The sequence below is a fragment of the Taudactylus pleione genome, unplaced genomic scaffold (genome assembly GCF_031769625.1).
Source record: "Taudactylus pleione unplaced genomic scaffold, aTauple2 ptg000138l, whole genome shotgun sequence".
Classification (NCBI taxonomy): domain Eukaryota; kingdom Metazoa; phylum Chordata; class Amphibia; order Anura; family Myobatrachidae; genus Taudactylus; species Taudactylus pleione.
In genome coordinates this window covers 9,205,857-9,226,287 of record NW_028284540.1, presented here as the reverse complement: position 1 = coordinate 9,226,287, position 20,431 = coordinate 9,205,857, and the positions used below count along the sequence as shown (strand labels likewise).

General features: G+C 47.0%; 1 pseudogene; it reads right to left on the bottom strand.

Moving 5' to 3' along the window:
* Positions 1-6,773: 6,773 nt before the first annotated feature.
* LOC148522827 (uncharacterized) lies at positions 6,774-7,854 on the bottom strand (annotated as a pseudogene).
* Positions 7,855-20,431: the final 12,577 nt, after the last annotated feature.

Genomic DNA, 20,431 nt, shown 5'->3' with positions numbered 1-20,431 from the left:
AGCCGCACGTGCATCAATAAAGTAGTGCCAAGCGTGCGCCTGTGTCATAAGTAAAGGGCCAGGTCGCTTGACCGTTAAAGGGTGCTGTAACCCCCAAAGTACACTCCAAACCAAATAAAAAAATATTTTCTGTGTTTGTGAATTGTGTGCGCAGTAGCTGCACGTGCATCAACAAAGTAGTGCCAAGCGTGCGCCTGTGTCCCATAAATAAAGGGCTGGCTGGATTGACCGCTAAAGGGTGCTGTATCCCCCAAAGGGCACTCCAAACAAAATAAAATTTTTTTTTCTGTGTTTGTGAATTGTGTGCACTGTGGCTGCACGTGCATCAACGAAGGAGCAGCGCCAAGCGTGCGCCTGTGTCCCATAAGTAAAAGGCCAGCTGGCTTGTCCGTTAAAGGGTGCTGTAACCCCCAAAGGGCACTCCAAACAAAATAAAAAAATATATTTGTTTGTGTTTGTGAATTGTGTGCGCAGTAGCCACACGTGCATCAACAAAGTAGTGCCAAGAGTGCGCCTGTGTCATAAGTAAAGGGCCGGCTGGCTTGACCATTAAAGGGTGCTGTAACCCCCAAAGTACACTCCAAACAAAGTAAAAAAATATTTTCTGTGTTTGTGAATTGTGTGCGTAGTAGCCGCACGTGCATCAACAAAGGAGCAGCGCCAAGCGTGCGCCTGTGTCATAAGTAAAGGGCCGGCTGGCTTGACCGTTAAAGGGTGCTGTAACCCCCAAAGTACACTCCAAACCAAATAAAAAATTATTTTCTGTGTTTGTGAATTGTGTGCGCAGTAGCCGCACGTGCATCAACAAAGTAGTGCCAAGCGTGCACCTGTGTCATAAGTAAAGGGCCGGCTGGCTTGACCGTTAAAGGGTGCTGTAACCCCCAAAGTACACTCCAAACAAAATTAAAAAATATTTTCTGTGTTTGTGAATTGTGTGCGCAGTAGCCGCAAGTGCATCAACAAAGTAGTGCCAAGCGTGCGCCTGTGTCCCATAAATAAAGGGCCGGCTGGATTGACCGCTAAAGGGTGCTGTAACCCCAAAGGGCACTCCAAACAAAATAATTTTTTTTTCTGTGTTTGTGAATTGTGTGCACTGTGGCTGCATGTGCATCAACGAAGGAGCAGCGCCAAGCGTGCACCTGTGTCCCATAAGTAAAAGGCCGGCTGGCTTGTCCGTTAAAGGGTGCTGTAACCCCCAAAGGGCGCTCCAAACAAAATAAATAATATATTTTTTTGTGTTTGTGAATTGTGTGCGCAGTAGCCACACGTGCATCAACAAAGTAGTGCCAAGCGTGCGCCTGTGTCATAAGTAAAGGGGCGGCTGGCTTGACCATTAAAGGGTGCTGTAACCCCCAAAGTACACTCCAAACCAAATAAAAAAATATTTTCTGTGTTTGTGTGCGCCTTAGCCGCACGTATATATCAAATCGATATAACATAAATGGAGGACCAAACTTTCTCCGATAAAAATAAAATAGCTGCTGCCACTAGTCATGACATAGACAATAACATGCCATCAATGTCGTCTGCCAAGGCCGATGCCCAATGTCATAGTAGAGGCCACATACAATCCCAAATGACAAAGTTCAGGAAAATTACCTTAAAAAAAACATTTAAATCATCTGAAGAGAAACGTAAACTTGCCAATATGCCATTTTTGACACGGAGTGGCAAGGAACGGCTAAGGTCTTTCCCTATGACTAGTGTGTGTCATACTAGTATGACTAGTATGTTCATGACTAGTGGTTCAGCTTCACATGACGATGGAAGCCCTCCTCCCGCTAAAAAAATCAAATGAGTTAAGCTGGCAAAAGCACAGCAAAGAACTGTGCGTTCTAAGAAGATATCACAAATCCCCAAGGAGAGTCCAAGTGTGGTGGCGGTTGCGATGCCTGACCTTCCCAGCACTGGATGGGAAGAGGTGGCTCTTTCCACCATTTGCACGCCCCCTGCAAGTGCTGAAAGGAGCACCCACAGTCCACTTGCTGATATGCAAATTGAAGATGTCACTGTTGAAGTACAACAGGATGAGGATACTGGTGTAGCTGGCGCTGAGGAGGAAGTTGGCGAGGAGGATTCTGATGCTGATGTATTTTGTTTAAATCAGGCTCCGGGGGAGACAGTTGTTGTCCGTGGGATGAAATAGCCCATCACGGTCATGCCTGGGCAGAAGACCAAACAGTCCACCTCTTTGGTCTAGCAATATTTCTATCCAAATCCGGACAACAACTGTCTTGCCTTATGTAAAGGTGAAATAAGTAGGGGTAGGGACGTTAACCACCTAGGAACATCCTCCCTTATACGGCACCTGCAGCGTGTTCATAAAAAGTTACTGTCAAGTTCAGAAACTTTGGCTAAGACCGTAAGCAGTCCAGGGACACCTAAATCCCGTTGTCCTGTTGTATCCAAGCGCCTGCAAACCATACCATCAACTCCCTCCTCGTCAATTTCCTCCTTAGTCAGGATCGGAAGTAGTCCTGCAGGCCATGTCACTGGCATGACTGACTCTCCTATCCGGGATTCCTCCGGAGGATCCTGCATTGCTATGCCTCCTGCTGCCGCTGCTGCTGTTGCTGCTGCTGGGAGTCGTCATCATCCCAGAGAGGAAGTAGGAACACCACTACTTTTACTAAACAATTGACCCTCCAACAGTCCTTAGCAAGGAGGATGAAGTACGACAGCAGTCATCCTGATGCAAAACGTATAACTGAGGCCTTGACTGCTATGTTGGTGTTAGACGTGCGTCCGGTATCCGCCATTAGTGCAGTGGGATTTAGACAATTGATGGAGGTAGTGTGTCCCCGGTTCCAAATCCCATCTAGGTTCCACTTCACTAGGCAGGCGATACCGAGACTGTACAAAAATGTCAGAAAAAGTGTCCTCAGTATCCTGAAAAATGCAGTTGTACCCAATGTCCACTTAACCACGGACATGTGGACAAGTGGAACAGGGCAGACTAAGGACTATATGACTGTGACAGCCCACTGGGTAGATGTATCACCTTACGCAGCAACAGCAGCAGCGTCACCAGTAGCAGCATCTCAGAAACGCCAGCTCGTTCCAAGGCAGGCTACGCTGTGTATCACCAGTTTCAGTAAGAGGCACACCGCCGACAACTTCTTAGAGAAACTGAGGGAAATCATCGCCCAGTGGCTTACCCCACTTAGACTCTCCTGGGGATTTGTGATATCTGACAATGCCACCAATATTGTGCGGGCATTACATCTGGGCAAATTCCAGCACATCCCATGTTTTGCTCACACAATAAAGTTGGTGGTGCCGAATTTTCTGAAAAGCGACAGGGGCGTGCAGGAGACGCTTTGGGTGGCCCGAAAAATTTCTGGCCACTTTTGCCATTCAGCGACTGCGTGCAGAAGACTGGAGCGCCAGCAAACACTCTTGAACCTGCCCCGCCATCACCTGAAGCAAGAGGTTGTGACGCGGTGGAACTCAACCCTCTATATGCTTCAGTGGATGGAGGAGCAGCAAAAGGCCATTCAAGCCTATACATCCACCTATGACATAGGCAAAGGAGGGGGTATGCACCTGACTCAAGCACAGTGGAGAATGATTTCCGTGTTGTGCAAGGTTCTCCAGCCCTTCGAACTTGCCACACGTGAAGTCAGTTCAGACACTGCCAGCTTGAGTCAGATCATTCCCCTCATCAGGCTTTTGCAGAAGCAGCTGGAGAAAGTGAAAGAGGAGCTAAGACGGAGCGATTCTGCTCGGGATGTGGGACTTGTGGATGAAGCCCTTCATTCGCTTTGCCAGGATTCCAGGGTGGTCAATCTGTTGAAATCAGACCACTACATTTTGGCCACCGTGCTCGATCCTAGGTTTAAAGCCTATGTGGTGTCTCTCTTTCCGGCCGACACAAGCCTGCAGAGGTGCAAAGACCTGCTGGTGAACACACTGTCAGCTGAAGCGGAACGTGACACGTCAACAGCTCCTTCTTCATTTTCTCCAGCAACTGGGGCTGCCAGGAAAAAACTTAGGTATCCTAAGCAACCCGCTGGCGGTGATGCAGGGCAGGCAGGACCAAGTTTGGACATCTGGTCCGGACTGAAGGACCTGGCAACAATTTCTGACATGTCTACTGTCACTACATATGATACTGTCACCATTGACAGAATGCGAGCTCAGGGAGGACAGAAACCTCCCGTGGAGCAGAAGGGCAAAGCAGAAGGATTACATCGGTGACAGCATCCAAGTAGGCATGTCAGACAGTCCATTGGTACTGGCAGGAAAAAGAGGCAATTTGGAGGCCCCTGTACAAACTGGCTCTATTTTACCTGAGTTGCCCCCCCTCCAGTGTGTACTCCGAAAGAGTGTTTAGTGCAGCCGGGAACCTTGTCAGCGAAAGGCGTAGGAGGTTGCTTCCACAAAATGTGGAGAAGATGATGTTCCTAAAAATGAATTATCAACTCTTCCAGGGAGACCAGCCTCCAGAACGTACAGAGGGATCTGTGGTGGTGGATTCCAGTGGGGACGGAGTTAATACTCTGTGAGGATGAGGATGTACACATAACTGAAGAGGGTGAGGAATCGGTGGATGAGGAGGATGAGGATGACATCTTGCCTCCGTAGAGCCAGGTTGTGCAGGGACAGATTAATTGCCAGCTTGTTTTGTGGGGGCCCAAATGAACCAATCATATCAGCCACAGTTGTGTGGAAGACCCTGGCGCTGAAATGATTGCTTTGTTATAGTGTGCATGTCCTGTTTATACAACAAAAAGGTGGGTGGGAGGGCCCAAGGACAATTCCATCTTGCACCTCTTTTTTTTCTTTGCATTATGTACAGTTTGGGACCAAGTTTTTCAAACTGCCATCCTGTCTGCCACTGCAGTATCACTCCTAGATGGGTCACGTGTTTGTGCCGCCCACTCGTGTCGCTTAGCATAGTCATCCAGCTACCTCGGTGCAACCTTTTGGACATAAAAACACTATTGTGAGGTGTGAAGTGTTCAGAATAGACTGGAAATTAGTGGAAATTAAGGTTATTGAGGTTAATAATAGCATAGGAGCAGAAAAACCCAGAAATTCTGTGATTTTAGCTGTTTTAATGCTATTTTAAAAAAAATTACAGATCCAAAACACAAAACCCAGAACCCAAAACACGGAAGGGTGGTTTTGGCAAAACCAATCCAGATCCAATACACGAAGAAAGATCCAGATCCAAAACCAAAACCAAAACACAAAACACGAAAAGTGGCCGGTGCACACCCCTAATAATTAGGCACGCCTGCGTTCGGATCTCCACAACCCCGTTTTCAATCACCTTCCCCTGTTACCACCCACAAACGCCTCATTCTGTCACTCAAACTAATGACCTGGCTGTGTTCAAGGAGAGAGAAATTTCTGATCGTAGTGAACTTTACGCATGCGCAGTATAGCGAACATCGGTGGCGTACGACCGTGTGGCAGCTTCGACCGACTCTGAATGAGGTCCATAATACACTGATAGGCACAAACACTTGTATATAGAGTTTACCTACATAAGATATTACACACAGTAACCCAACATGGTCAGGACCCATTTATATAATGTCCCATATGCAGTTCAGGCCCCAGCACAGTATGTGATGCACACACACTCCCTCTGCATTATAATGGGCCACATTTCCCTCACACAAAGAGTGAGCTGCCTTATCTGGGCCCTCTCCTGCTTACAGTATATGTCCTTCCTGCCCTTATACACTGGAAAGCAGGAACAGGCTGTAAAAAGTACACAATTTTTGGGACGGGCTGAGTAGCAGGGTTGTAAGATGCTAGGGAGGGTCACCAGACAGTCACACACCACCCCTAATTTTTCCAGCTGCTGCTTGTAAGTGTCCCTAACCTTACACTACCCAATTGGCACGGGCAGAGGTCACACCCTGTCCACCTGGGTCAAACAATTGCTGGCTCAATTTGCCATCTGAACCCACAGGCCCTTTCTCTGGATCTGGGGCAGCTGGGCTCAGCAGTTCACAGTTTTTCCAACTCCATCCAGAGTCCCAGGCCCTGGGTTCAATCACCCTCCCCAGTGGGATGCATTTCCCCTCAGAGATTCGTCCCTTCTCCCCCTCCTCTTTCTGGGGTCTCACTCCCATCGCCTCTGGCGCATCAGGGAGGAGAATTATCTGTGGCATCTGGCCCACGTCAGGGAGCATGCCAGGGGTAGGCCTGGCTGGCGGTCTCACTCTGCATCCAATAATAGGGCTGAATTTGGCTGCAGGGGAGCAGGGAGTTTCTGCACTTTATCTCCCTGGGCTCCCCCCTCAAAAGCTTCGGCCCCCTCCCCTGGGCCTATTACCTCTGCTACTCCCTCAGGGAATAATAACTGGGCCTTACCTGGGGTTCTCCCTCTTGGTCACTGTTGCTCTCTCCTCCCCAAGCCTGGCTGACTGAGGGACTGGTGGGATGTTACCGTGGGGCTGGACTGCTGGCGTCTCCATCACAGCCCTGATGCTTCATCCCTTTTACTCAGTTGCACAGAGCTGGGAAGCGATGATTCTTCCTGGGCATCTTGTGGCTGGTCCTGAACCAACTCCTCATTCAGTATACTGCCCGTGGGATCCTCCTGATCCCCAAACAGGGCAGAGTCTCCTGTAATCCCCACTCCAGTTGCATTTTCCTCTGAGTCTGCTTCACTGATCTGCTCAGGGATTTAAACAGAGCTGAGGGGAGAAGTGCCACATTGTACTTCCTTCTCCTCTGCCTCTTGCATTGGAACTTCAGGAATAGTCTGCTATGGGGGTATTTCCTGATACAGCACTTACCCCTTTCTCTGGTTATGCTCCATGCTCAAGCTGCATCTGCCCTTCAGAACTGCACGGGACCACTGCATTAGGATTCCCCACTGCATAATGGGAATATATATCCTCTTCCACGTTCTGCTCTGCCAGAATTACAGTCTATGATGTCAGGGGCCTTTGTGAGTCACAGAACCCTGGTGTCATATTGTACTGACACTCTGCAGCAAACTCCCCATCTTCCAACTCAGTAAATGGGAACAGTTCTGATAATTCTTCTGGGGTCAGTGGGGTGACTGGTTCTGCAACTTTCTCAATGGACATAAACTGCTGCAGGCGACGCACTTCCGCCTCCACTCTGAGATGCTGGTCCAGCCAACTCAGGGAATTCAGCTGTCCATGCGCTACTGCTTCATCCTCAAAGCATTGTAGGAGACATTGCAGCTGCTCCGGGACACTGTTCAGCTCTCCTGGACTAAGGACCCATTTCCTATACACACTGAAAGCATTGATTGGGTTGTCCTGCTGATCATGCACCCATCGGATAAGAGTGCGGTGTGTGCAGCTTTGGATGGGGATGTGGCTGCGGAGCTGCCACTCTGCAATTAGGTCCTCCAGACTCATTTTTGCTAATGGATTTCTGGATTCGGCCATCAGCATTTCTTCCACCTCCCCACCTTGTAACCCTGCAGTGAACCCCTCGGTCATCCACCCAGGTGGCAAAATAATCTCCTCTTCCCTCTGGGTTCTCTTCACTGGTTCCTTCCCATTGAACCCTTTTAGCCAGTACTCGGACCACAGCGCCCTGGCTTCTCTGCCATATCTGGCAAGTGGAGCTACTTACTTCTGTCATGAACTGTGTCTACTCCAACGTATCCAGCAGATTTTCTTCTGCAGCATAACTTTTACACTGCATGAACTCATCTATCACGTTTTCCATTTTCTCCTCTGTAGTAGCTCCTGTCCACAAGTGAGTCCACTGACACACTTCATCCCAATATTCCCATTCCTCAGCCAAACGACACTACGAGGATTCCTCAACCACAACCTTTACAGTCCTGGGAGGCTTGAGGCACTTCCGGCCTCTCTTTGCACACTTCTTTCCCCTCCTTGGGGCCATTTTTCCAAACGGGATATGACAGTAGGGCTCCGCTCTGCGTCACTTTGCTGGACCCACCTCACTGCATCCTCCATTTCTGGGACATGGCACACTCCTCCGTTCCCTCGCTTGCTGGGTATGTCCCCTCCAGACAAGCCGACACTCACGTGGCTTTGGTCTGCGTCACTTACGGGACCCCCTCACTCCATCTTCTGTTTCTGGGACACGGCACACTCCTCCATTCCGTCGCTTGCAGGGTATATCCCCCTGGACAAGCCGACACTCAAATGGAACTTCGCTCCTGCTTAGTGTCCTCACACATGTTCCCCTTTCACTAACTCTGGGCACCCCTGCTAGGAATTATGGTTTCTGGTTAGCTCTAAAGTGAGCTAATACTGGCCAGTTACTGGCTATTGTGTATTCAGAGCCTGGTCGTACCACGGTACGAACCCCTAGCTCTCCCGCCTTCAGGCTGTGCGATCCCACCGCTTGGCACCAAATGTGAGGATCCCGGGTTTATGCGTGCATTATTAACGCCCTCTCGACCGTTCACAGCCTTGAGAAAGGCAGAAAGGTTATAACTCTGTCTTGCACAGTACCCCGGGTCCTTTATGAGTCCCTTTAGATCGCACAGGAAATGACACAATAGCAAAGGTATAACGATACCTTTATTTTACACATACACTTTACTGCTACATGTAAAATCAGCAACTAAATCTATGTACAATATATATACAGAAATGCCAGTAGTATTAGTTAAACCTTGGGGACCCCAAACACATGTCCCTATAGCAGAGGTACCTTTAGTATTAGAAAGCTGGACAGCTACTCAGCTACTAGGTCTGGCTTACCCACCTGGGCTGGGGGCACCACACTTGTGCGAGGCTGCTGTGTGGCTCCACGCTTCTCCGGGAAATGGCTTCTCCGTTCCTGACTTGCTGTTCCAGGCCACTTGGCCTGATGGTCCTCTGCTTGCCTTGAGCAGGGCGTGCCGACCAGTCACCTAGCTCCAGCTAGCGCACCAGTCGCAGGCCACGGGACTGCTCCAGTGGGTGCATACGGTTGGGCTCCATGGATAGCAGGCTGGCAGGATCTCCTGCCTGCTTTGCCCAGCCTGGGGTCCTGCCTCTCAGGCTAGGAACCTCCACACCACCCAGATCTCAGCCCAGAGCTCACTAAAAACCTTTGCACTTGCCATTATGAAAACTCTCATTTTCCCACGATTAGGTGACACCCCTGAGCCCTGCTATTAGGGGATTTGAATGCTCTGTACAGTCAGTAAACATATCATTCCCTGCTTCCCCCCTGTGGATATCGGTGCCGACCAGTCTCACAATGTCAACTTTGGTACAAAGGAAACTTAATCAGGTTGATAAGAGGGCCGGCTCCCCTGGGGCTATCGAAGGAGTCCCTGTTAACCCCTCATTGTCCTTTGTGATGTCACATGCTATTCACCTGGCTATAGCTTCCTGTCTTTAGCTTAGAGAGAGGGGGCTGTGGGAATATCAGCAGGCATACACAGATACCAGGCTGCCTGTACATATCAGTGGGAGGGGGGATGTCTCCCCCTGCATACTTAGGGCCTGATTCAGAGCCGCTCGTAAGCGTCCGCTCGTTCGCTCCGAGCGATGTTCGCACATCTGCGCATGCGTATGGGTTTTAGTATGCAATCGCGAACCAGTCAGTGCGGTCGAAAATCGTGTGCTCGCAAAATAGCGAATGCCTGCTAATTTGAGTGACAGGATGAGGTGTTTTTGGGTGGTAACGGGGGAAGGTGCTTGAAAACGGGGAGTGGAGATCCGAACGCAGGCGTGCCAAAAGGTCAAAACGGGCGTTTTAAGGGTGTGCATAATTAACAAAGCAGTGTCATCGACCACGTCAGTTGGGTGTCTTTTAGCCAGAACTGCTCGCATGATTGCGGTAGGAAAATGCAACCACAAGAATAGCGCCTTTCGATGTACTCGATTAATCTAATAAATAGCGGAGATGACGTATAATGTGAGCGGCCAGGGGGCGTTTTTTAAAAAAAAAAGTCCATATGTTTTGTTCGCTCGTTCAGACATAGAGGCGTCAACAGACCGCAAAGAGCGAGCGCTCAATTTAAATAGCCAGCCGCTTTTTCTGGACGAGCGAGCGCAAATAGCGTCCGTCTCTGAATCAGGCCCTTAACACACATTACAAAATCATTACATATGTCATATACATATTATACGTAACATATCAGGCCTTAGAGATATAATACACTGATAGGCACAAACACTTGTATATAGAGTTTATCTACATAAGATATTACACATAGTAACACAACATGGTCAGCACTCATTTATATAAGGTCACATTAATGTCTCATATGCATACCCTCCAACTATACCGTTTTAGCCGGTACAGTACCGTTTTTTAATGGTCTGCACCGGCAACAGGGGCTGTACCGTTTTGTACCGGGTTGGTACAATCACCTGATTTCTTAAGCAGCGCTGCTGGGACACAGGACTCCCGCAACGATGCTGAGTGACAGCCGGCTATTCTCAGTCCTCCTTCCTCCTCTAAAGTTTGCCCGGACCGTCGCTAGCGCCTGTATATAGAACTTGCAGTATAACACTTATAATGCAAGTTTTAAACCAGCCAGCGTCGATGCCTCCAGCCCCGTGGACACGCCCCTTTTTCTGTGGCCACGCCCCCATGTACCGGGTTCATACACTAAAATGTTGGAGGGTATGCATATGCAGTTCAGGCCCCAGCACAGTATGTGATGCACACACACTCCCTCTGCATTATAATGGGCCACGTTTCCCTTGCACCAAGAGTGAGCTGCCTTATCTGGGCCCTCTCCTGCTTACAGTATATGTCCTTCCTGCCCTTATACACTGGAAAGCAGGAACAGGCTGTAAAAAGTACCCAATTTTGGGACGGGCTGAGTAGCAGGGTTGTAAGATGCTAGGGGGGATCACCAGACCGTCACAAATATTATTATCGGCCTTAATTGAATACATGGTTCTTCGGGAATATGAGACTCAATGTACGATCTCATTAATAAAGCTTTGAGTCTTGTACATCCTCATGTGAAATTCCATGTTGTTGTATCATCTTCAATGGTCCCACAGGCAGAGCTGTAAATAGACATGTTGGTGCCCTGTGTCAGAAAGAGCATTGGCACCATATTTTTTATAAGGGAGGCACGTGCTCACTAAAATAGGCATGGTCTAACGGAAGGGGTGTGACCACACAATAGTGCCCCCAATTGAAATTTCAATACTGCAACTGTGTTACGCCACACAGTAGTGTCACTTATTTGCATTACTCTACGCAGTAGTGCCGCTTATTCACATCATGCCACATAGTAGTGCCCGTTACACAGTATGCTACACAGTAATGCCCCTTACACATTACACATTATGCCACACTGTGGTGCCCCTTACCAGTGTGCGGCCAGAGTCTATAGACTCTGGACACTAGAGTGCACCCAGAGTCTATAGAGTATACGCTGGTCACCGGGAAAATGGCCATTTCGGCCATTTTTCCTGTACTGCGCATGCGCAAACAATGGGAAAATGGCCACGGTGGCCATTTTCCAGTCGTTTTTACAGTGCCGGACCCCCGCGCCGACGTAGGACTCTGGAGAGGTAAGTAATACTATGGGTGCAGGGTGTGCAGTGCAGGGCCCCCCTGGACAGAGGGGCCCGTGTGTCCCGCACACCCTGCACCCATTATTGATACGCCCCTGCCCCTTACACATTATGCCACACAGTATAAGTGAGGTTCTTATTACAAGTTTGGCCAAATTTGTTTGCCCCACCACCACGTCAAGGTGAACCCCATAACATCTGTCCCTAACATCCCTAATACTAACACATTTTGTCAATTTATCCAGGACTTACCTATCATAATGCCCATTCTAATAGGTAGACAGCAAATGTAGGAACCTGTGCAGATTATTAAAAGCACATAAGGGCAGATGGGTGGGGTGCAAATACCAAGCAGAAGGAGTCTCAGCTTTCAAGTGAACAAATATAGTGGAAAGGGGGAGGGGGCTTGGACTGCACACCATCATTTTAAACATAATAAAAGGTGTTACCATGCTGAGACTTGCAATGCTGTCTACATATTAGAATAGGCCTGATTCAGCAGTGATCACAACTGTGATTACGCAGGCAATCAGGTGGTTGTTGCGTTCTGCGCATGCATATGCATCAGAGTGCGCGAACACTCCACTGCTATCAGGACTGCGATCGCAGTAACTACGCAGACCCATTGCAGAGGGATTGACAGGAAGTCAGTGTTTGGGGGTGGTGATGGGAGGGTGGTCGGCGAAATGCAGGCGTGCCAGTGCGTTTGAATGCCGTTGCAGGGGAGTGCATGAATTAGCCACTGCGATGCCATACGCAGCTTGGGCTTGCACTGCGTGCGATGAGGTTAGCAATTCAGAAGTGTGCATGAGGCCGCAATTGTACTCGATGTTACCAATAGTTTCGCAGTGGTGCTAAGTATTACAGAAGTGTGAAAGGCAAGGTGGGCTTCCTTATGTTATGCTGTGTATGGCACAGTGATCGCAGACATTAGCATATCTTCACAGTGAGACTGCATGCATAATTGCTATTGCGATCGCAGTTGTGATCCATACTGAATCAGGCCCTATGATAGGTAAGTTCTGGATAAAGAACCTCACTTATACTCCATTTTATTTGTAGAGTTTATCAGGATTATTTTGGCTATCATTGTTCTTAGTACTCAGAGGACCTGATTGATCGCGTGTGAGGGTGCAGAATGGGTTCTGCGTAGTCGCATGCAGACCCTTTAATGCCTCTGCCTGATTGACAGGCAGAGGCATTTAAGGGACGGGGGCAGCCAGCGATGGGGGCGTGTCTGTCCCATTTTCTGGGAGTGGCCAGTGGAGGATCTGCGTTGATCAATGCAGTGTCCTGGGCTCGCACGCCGGCCAGCCTGAGTAAGCTGAGGCTTACTCAGTTGGCCGGAGGCCCAGCACCATCCACCATCGCAACCATCGACCATCGATGGTCGCAATGGTGATTCCAGCCTGCAACCTCTGTCGCAGTGCTGGGATCGCAAATGCAGCAGGGGGTGTCGTACACCTCTTGCTGCATTTGCTTAATAGCAAGAATTGCAATAGCAAAGTGGCCTTTGCTGAACCAGGCCCAGAGTGTGCACCTGTGTTCTTTGTCCCCTGCATTGTAATACATGTCTCAGCATGGTAGCACCTCTTATTATGTTTAAAATTAGGGTGCGCAGTCCAAACCCCCTCCCCCTTTCCCCATTATTTGTGTATTTTGTACACTCGAAGGCTGAGACTCCTTCTGTTTGGTATTTAGGGCCTGATTCAGACCCGTTTGCTAACTGCATAAGCTCGCTAGATGCATATGCAAATTTTTCAAAGTGACGCCAAGGGAAGCGATCGTTCGCCAAGGCATAAGCAAGCCCACCATGTCTTAGCGAGCAGCCACTTTGTGTAAGCGTATGCCCAATCGCACAGGCAGAGATGCCCACCAGCAACACGTCATCTCCAGGAAGTGTATTAAAGCATTGGTACATCGAACACTATCGGATGCGAATGCAGTGCTTGAGGTAGCTTTACCCTACCGCAAGCTTTGCGAGGAAATCAGTGTAAAAAAATGGCAAGTGACGTGTACTATGATGCTGCCTGTTAATTATGCACACATCTCAGATAGCGTTGAAACACCCAGGCACGCCTGCTTTCGCATCTCCAACCCCCCATTATTAGTGTCCTACCTCTGTTACCACCCACAAACGGCCTCTCCTGTCACTTATTGCGAACGCAGTATGTAGTTCGCGCATGCGCAGAATTAAGCGTGTGCATGTGTGTACGCAGAACATCGGGCCGCTTGCGAACGTACAGCACGAGCAAGCACTCAGAATCAGACCCTTTGTTCTTACATTTGCTGTCTACATATTAGAATGGACACTATGATACTGTAGGTAATTCCTATATAAATTGACATAATGTGTTAGTATTCAAGTGCCTATACACATGATCCGACATCGTGTACGTTTTCCCCTGAACTCTCTTCGGGAGCTCCCCGGCAGTCGTGAGCACGATTAGGTCAAAAAAGCTTCCAATTTGATTCACGATCCCACAATCTATCCTGCAACGTGTCGGAAGTCCAAATCATGAGATCGTGCACGACAGATCGTGAGTTTACCAAACAACACACGAGGATCCTCACGAATGGTGGGAAATTTAAATAGGCGGGGCTAGCTAGGGGAATTAAAAAGCAGGTGCCATTTTAACCCTGTGCACATTCTGCTCTGCTACTAGTGAGGCTGGGTGTATACTTGCTGAACCCTGTACATTACTACTGTGCTCTGCTTTGTATTTGGCTTGCATTTTACAAAGTGTGTTCTACTTGCAAGTGTGTGCTACCTGTATTCTATCCTGTTCCTGAATTCTGTGCTGATGCATCCCTATCAGTATAAAGTGTTGGTCGCCCAAGCTGGGGTCAAGGTGATCCAGGAGAGGGCCCAACGATGGAGGAGGAGAGCATGCTGGACCAAGGAGTGGCTGCTGCAAAGGGATACTCGCTCTCACATGTCCCTGCTGATGGAGATCAAGGAGAACAACCCAGACGACTACCGCAACTACCTGCGCATAGATGACGCCACTTTCCAGGAGTTGCTGAGTATGGTGACCCCCCACATCCGGAGGCAGGACACAAAGTGGTGGAGGGCAATCCCTGCTGAAGAAATATTGGTGGCTACCCTGAGTTACCTGGCTACAGGAAGGTCACTGGAAGACCTGAAGTTTGGGACCCTCATATCCCCTCAGTCCTTTAGCGTCATCATCCTGGAGACCTGCAAGGCTATCGTTAAAGTGCTACAGTACCAGTAGTGCAAGGTAAGAAAAAAAAAACACACTACACATTTGTTTCTTGTGAAAGAAAAAAAGTTTTTATTTTTTTGTGTTTTTTTTTAACTCTTTATATAACTGTGTTGACAGCCAGTAAGGCTGCACTAACAAGACTGTGCCAACAACACTGCACAGTAGTAAATAAAAAATTTTTGAGGTTTTTTTTTAATATATCTAGTTTGCATTATGTATATAAAATGTAGAAAACAGCATTATCACCAAATGTTATTAATCCCTATAGGTAGGCTGCTGTATGTTATATGGTGGATCAGAAGCCAGTTTGAACAAGGAAATACACACGGCACAAGTACAGATTGTGACCCTGACTTCCATCAATCTATACTTGCTCCATGTGTGTAGTGACCTTGTCCATTCAGCGTCATCACCACCGTGTACCATACAGCACCTATTGGTAGTGATAAAATTTGGTGATAGGTATTTTTTTTATTATTATTGTTGCCTGTACTATCACCAAATTTTATCAATCCCTATAGGTAGGCTGCTGTATGTTATTTGGTGGGTCAGGAGCCAGTTAGAACAGGCCAATACACACATGGCACAAGTACAGATTGTGACCCTGACTTCCATCAATCTATACTTGCTCCATGTGTGTAGTGACCTTGTCCATTCAGCATCATCACCACCGTGTACCATACAGCACCTATTGGTAGTGATAAAATTTGGTGATAGGTATTTTTTTTATTATTATTGTTGCCTGTACTATCACCAAATTTTATCAATCCCTATAGGTAGGCTGCTGTATGTTATTTGGTGGGTCAGAAGCCAGTTAGAACAGGCCAATACATACATGGCACAAGTACAGATTGTGGCCCCGGCTTCCTTTAATCTGTACTTGCGCCATGTGTGTAGTGACCTTGTCCAATCAGCATCATCACCCCTGTATAGCATACAGCACCTATTGGGAGTGATAAAATTTGGTGATAGTATAGTACAGGCAACAATAATAATAAAAAAAACCCTAACATTTATGAATAATGAGGCAAATCATCCGCTACTTCCAGCAGAGAAACCTTCAACTGGGCTGGAGTGGGCCTCACATAGGCGGTTGGGGCAGGCGAATACAGAAGTGGGTCTGCAATGTAAGTTGACTCATGTAAATTACTATTTAGTGACCTTATTAATAGGTCATACACAAGCCTTTGGAAATTTATCTTTGTTGGGTCATCCATTTTATGCATTCTACTGTTGATATGCGCTGAAAAATCATCAATGTAATCTGGCTGTTTTTGAAGGTTGCGTTCTGCTTGTTGCAGAAATATGTCCTCCTGCTCTGTATACTGCTGCCGCTTTTTCCCCTGCTTTTTCTTTTTTCGTTTGGGGAGGTGCGGAACATGATGGGGGAGGTGGTTAGAATGGTTGTTGGCACTGTGGAAGAAGTTTCCACCTCACTGTCCCCGATCAAACTTAGGTCCAGCGTGGAGGACATATTAGGCTTTTGGGTGGGAGTCTATATAGGAAAAAAAATGGAGAAACAATATTATAGTCATGTTTTAACCCATTTTTTACTATTTTTCTAGTTTCCATGGAGGAGTGGAAGAGCATCGCTGAAGAGTTTGAACAACGTTGGAATTTCCCTAACTGTGGAGGAGCCATCGATGGAAAACACATACGCATCAACCCACCTGCCAACACCGGATCATATTACTACAACTATAAAGGCTTCTTCAGCATCATTCTCATGGCAGTGGTGAATGCCAACTACAAATTTTTGTTTGTGGATGTTGGCCGGAATGGCCGTGCTTCAGATTGTGGGTCCTTTAAACAGATGGCATTCTACCAGAGACTCAACAACAAAACCCTCAACTTGCCGTCACTGGACGAGACACAGCACAGCCTAAATTATGTTTTCGTTACAGATGAGGCTTTTGCTTTACATGAACATTTGATGAAGCCATTTGCACAGAGGGGCCTGACCAGACAGAAGAGGATCTACAACTATCGGTTATCCCGTGCATGGCGCATTGAGGAAAATGCGTTTGGAATACTCAGCAACCGGTTCCGCACTTTCCACACCACCATAAACCTATGTGTGGACAAGATAGACTGGGTCGTGATGGCATGCTGTGTGCTGCATAACTTTCTGCAAAGAAAAATGACACGAGGACCAATCACAGTTAGGTGACTGGGTCACGGCTGGCGGTGGCTGGGTCATGCATTTATAGGTGGGTGGCACACATTGGTGGGTAGGTGGGTGGTGCACATTGGTGGACATGGGAGGTTAATGCATGACCCAGCCACCACCCTCCTCATTTCAGCAGGCGGTGGCTGGGTCATGCATTTATAGGTGGGTGGCACACATTGGTGGGTAGGTGGATGGCGCACATTGGTGGACATGGGAGGTTAATGCATGACCCAGCCACTGCCTGACTCATTTCGGCGGGCGGTGGCTGGGTCATTCATTTATAGGTGGGTGGCACACATTGGTGGGCAGTGGGATTGCATCAATACAGTACCAATACTCACCAAAGTATAGAAATCCAGACTTCAGGTGTGCAGGCTCAACCGTGCGTCCTTCTCCTTCTATCCACGATGCTGCACAAGATAGCGATTGGGCGTGTACAGGGTCCTGTCAGTCAAATTCTGATCTGAAGATGCAATATACGACGAGCGGGGACACGCATTGGCATTGTGATCGTGAGTGGACACTCACAATTGGGGTATATTTTACACGATTTGTCATCACGATTCGTCGAAGTTGGCCAAATTGGGTAAAATATCGCTATGTGTGTAGGCACCTTTAGGGATGTTAGGGACCCATCTTATGGGGTTCACCTTGATGTGGTGGATGGCAAACAAATTTGGCCAAACTTTTACTAAGAACCTCTCTTTATGCCACACAGTAGTGCTCCTTACACATTATGCAATACAGTAGTGCTCCTTACACATTATGCTACACTGTAATGCCTCTAACACATTATAACACACAGTAATGCCCCTTACACAATTATGCCATGCAATAGTGCCCCTTACACATTATGCCACACAGTAGTGCCCCTTACACATTATGTCACACAGGGCCTGATTCAGAGATGGACGCAAATGCAAATCCACTGCTATTGCATACACAGTTCTACATATCAGAAGAGCACCCAAGGCTGCGGCAAGTCAGACCTGCTGCAAGGATAAGGTGGCCGCCGATGTGCTTCAATGTTACCAATATTTGCACAGGTATTCGTAGTCGCACGCAGGTAAAAAGGCAGCAGTGTGCATCTTTATACTCGGGTGATCTTTGCTAACAGATCGCATTAGTGTCCATCTCTGAATTAAGCCCACAGTTGTGCCCCTTACACAATATGTCACACAGTAGTGAACCTTACACATTATGCCACACAGTAATGCCCCATACACATTATGCTACACAGTAGTGCCTTTTTACACATTATGTCACATAGAATCCACCGAAATGCCCCTTATACATTATGCCACACAGTAATACAACCTTCCATAGGGTCACAGCACCCACCTTCCGCCAATCTCTGAGCTTTTGTCACTGATACTGTGCAACCGTGTTGCTCTAGCCATTCAATCACTCCTCTCTCAACATGTCTCTTACACATTATGCCTCACAGTAGTGCCCATTACACATTATGCCACACAGTAATACGTCAAACATATTATGCCACACAGTATTGCCTTTTTACATATTATATCACACATATGCCACCCAGGAATGCACCTTAAACATTATCCCACACATATGCAACCCAGTAATTCCCCTTGCAATTTTGCCAATCAGTAATGCCCCTTACACATTATGTCACACAGTAATGCTCTTTACACATTATGCCGCACAATGCTCCTTACACATTATGACACACAGTAATGATCCTTACACATTATACCATATCGTAGTGCCCCAGAGACATTATGTCACACAGTAATGCTCTTTACACATTATGCTACACAGTAGTGCTCCTTACACTTTATGCCACACATTAGTGCCCCTTACATATTATGTCACATAGTAGTGCCCCTTACATATTATGTCACACAGTAGTGCTTTTTTACACATTATGCCACACATATGCCAACCAGAAATGCCCCTTACAAAATATGACACACATTAGTGACATTTACACATTGTGCCACACAGTAATGCTTCTTACACATTATGCCACACAGTAATGCTTCTTTACACATTACGCCACACAGTAATGCCCCTTATAGATTATGACACACAGTGATGCCTTTTTACACATTATTTCACACATATGCCTCCAGTAATGACACATAAACATTATGCCACACATATGCCACCCAGAAATGCACCTTACATATTATGACACACTTTAGTGCTATTTACACATTATTCCACATAGTAGTGCCCCTTACACAGTATGCCACACAGTAGTGCCCCTTACACATTTTGAAACAGTAGTGCCCCTTTTACATTATGCCACTTAGTAATGCCCTTGCACATTATGCCACTCAGTAATGCCCCTTGCACATTATGCCACACAGTAGTGCTTTTTTATACATTATGTCACACATATGCCACCCAGTAATGCCGTTACCAATTATGCCACACAGTAATGCTTCTTACATATTATGCCACACAGTAGTGCCCCTTACACTTTATGCAACACAGTAGTGCCCCTTGCACATTATGCCACACAGTAGTGCCCCTTACCCATTATGTCACACAGTAGTGCTCTTACACAGTATGCCACCCAGTTATACCCCTTACACATTATGCCACCTAGTAATACCCTTTACACATTAAGCCACACATTTGTCCCTTTTTATACTTTGCCCCACATATGCCACCCAGTAATGTCACTTACACATTATGCCAGTAATGCCCCTTACACATTATGCTACACAGTTCATTTTTACACAATGACACACACATGCCACCCAGTAATCCACCTTACACTTTATGCTACACAGTAGTGCACCTTACACATTATGCCACACATTTGTCCTTTTTTACACATTATGTCACACATATGCCACCCAGTAAAGCCACTTAAACATGTCACACATATGCCACCCAGTAATGCCCCTGACACATTATGCCACACAGTAAAGCCCCTTACACATTATGCCACACAGTAATGCTTCTTACATATTATGCCACACAGAAGTGCCCCTTTCACATTATGCAATACAGTAGTGCATATAGATTGATTTGAGATAGGTTTCAAAGGTGCAAACAAAGACAAGCTGCCACATTTAGTATGGAAGAGAGCCACCTAATCCTCAAAATATCACAGAACAATAAATAAATATACTAAACCGTTGGTGCTCAGTTTGTTTCTTACACATAAACAAATTTCAAAATTGATGAGTAGAGATCCTTAATGTTTGGTTGTAGGTCTGACTTCTTTATAATCTCCAACGTGATACCTTAGGAGAAAACCCAAGAAAACAAACTTATTGGTATAATGGAAATAATACAATGTAGATCACCATTCAGGGCAAGTTCCTGGTATACAGATAAGTGCGTATAGGGAAAACCACCACCGTATAAGATGATATTTCCCTTACATGTATGCTTACATATAACACACTGGTGGTAATCCCATAAAGGTATCTTGTAAATCCCAAAACTAAAGGTACTGGATATTTCACAATACTCCAAAAAATCCAATAGGCTCACATGTATGAGAAAGTTATATGTATGGTCCTGCGCGCTCTTTAACTGTAAGCTAGTTATGGAATGGTTTTTAAGTTTTAATCTTATTCCTAGTGCTGCCT